This window comes from Terrapene carolina, unplaced genomic scaffold (assembly GCF_002925995.2).
Source record: "Terrapene carolina triunguis isolate 2854851 unplaced genomic scaffold, T_m_triunguis-2.0 Scaffold113, whole genome shotgun sequence".
Classification (NCBI taxonomy): domain Eukaryota; kingdom Metazoa; phylum Chordata; order Testudines; family Emydidae; genus Terrapene; species Terrapene triunguis.
The window spans coordinates 20,928,960-20,930,923 of record NW_020664464.1 but is presented as its reverse complement, the minus strand read 5'-3'; positions in this window follow the sequence as shown (position 1 = coordinate 20,930,923).

Sequence of the window (1,964 nt, the reverse complement as noted above, 5' to 3'; positions counted from 1 at the left end):
CCAACCTGTTCTTAAAAACCTCCAATGATGGGGATTCTACAAATTCCCTTGAAAGCCTGCTCCAGAATTTAACTAGTCTTTATTTCTCAAGACTAAACATGCCCAGTTGTTTCAATCTTTCCTCCAGGGTCAGGTTTTCTACACCTTTCACCCTTTTTGTTACTCTCCTCTGGACTCTCTCCAATTTATCCACATCTTTCCCAAAGTGTGGCTCCAGAATCGAACATAGTAGTCCAGCTGAGGCCCCACCAGTGCCAAATAGAGCGGGACAATTACCTCCCATGTCTTGCATACAAAATTCCCATTAATAGTATTGACCCCAGAATAGTATTGGTCTTTTTTGCAACTGCGAGTTGACTTATACTGAATTTGTGATCTGCTATAATCCTCAGATCATTTTCAGCAATACCATCACCCAGTCCCATTTTGTTGTTGTGCATTTGATTTTTCCTTCCTAAGTGAAGTACTTTGGCATGATTTGTTCTTGACAAATCCATGCTGGCTATTCCATGCAACCCTATTATCCTTTAGGTGCTTACAAATTGAATAATAATTTGTTCCAGTATCTTTCCAGGTATCAAAGTTAAGCTAACTGATCTATAATTCCCCAGATCCTCATTATTCCCCTTTTTAAAGAGAGGTATTATGTTTTCCCTTCTCCAGTCCTCTGGGACCTTATTCATTCTCCATGAGTTCTGGAAGATAATAGCTAACAGTTCCGAGATTGCTTCAGCTACTTCCTTAAGTATCCCTAGGATGAATTGCATCAGGCTCTGCCAACTTGAATACATCTAATTTATCTAAATATTCTTTAACCTGTTCTTTCCCTCTTTTGGCTTGTGTTCCTTTCCTCTTGTTAATATTAATTGTGTTGAGTATCTGGTTACCATTAGCATTTTTAGTGAAGGCTGAAGCAAAATAGACATTAAACACCTTAACCTTCTTGATGTAATCAGTTATTAGTTTACCTTTCCCATTAATATATGCACATTAAACGGTTTCAAAATTGTTTTTGTTTTCCTGTACTAAACAACTGGCTTCCAACTTATTAAAGCTTTATATATTTTCTTGCCATAATGGGACACTCAGCCCTGGTCTACACTACGAGTTTAGGTCAAATTTAGCAGCGTTACATCAATTTAACCCTGCACCCGTCCACACGACGAAGCCGTTTTTTTCGACCTAAAGGGCTCTTAACATCGATTTCTGTACTCCTCCCCTGACGAAGGGATTAGCGCTGAAATTGACATTGCTGGGTCAAATTTGGGGTAGTGTGGACGCAATTCGACGGTATTGGCCTCCAGGAGCTATCCCAGAGTGCTCCATTGTGACCGCTCTGGACAGCACTTTGAACTCAGATGCACTAGCCAGGTACACAGGAAAAGCCCCGGGAACTTTTGAATTTAATTTCCTGTTTGGCCAGCGTGGCGAACTCAGCAGCACAGGTGACCATGCAGTCCCCCCAGAATGTGTCTACATTCCCCCTATCATCTCCGTCCCTGAGGTTATCGCAGATTAGATGGCAAAAAAAACCTCACTCGCGCTGACATGTTTTCCGAGCTCATGCAGTCCTCCCGCACTGATAGGGCACAGCGTAATGCATGGAGGCATTCAGTGGCAGAGGCCAGGAAAGAATTGCTGTGTTTGCTTAATGGCAAAAGTATCATGCCTCGCTAGCGATCCTGCCCGAGCCAGGTCACTGTGTCAGCCTTGGGCGGGGGCATGACCGCTTTGTGAGCAGGAAGGCCATAGATATAGACCAGGGGTCGGCAACGTTCGGCACGCGGCTCGCCAGGGTAAGCACCCTGGCGGGCTGGGCCAGTTTATTTACCTGCTGACGCGGCAGGTTCGGCCGATCGCGGCCCCCACTGGCCGCGGTTCGCCGTCCCGGGCCAATGGGGGCGGCGAGAAGCTGCGGCCAGCACATTGCTCACCTGCGCCGCTTCTCGCCGCCCCCATTGGCC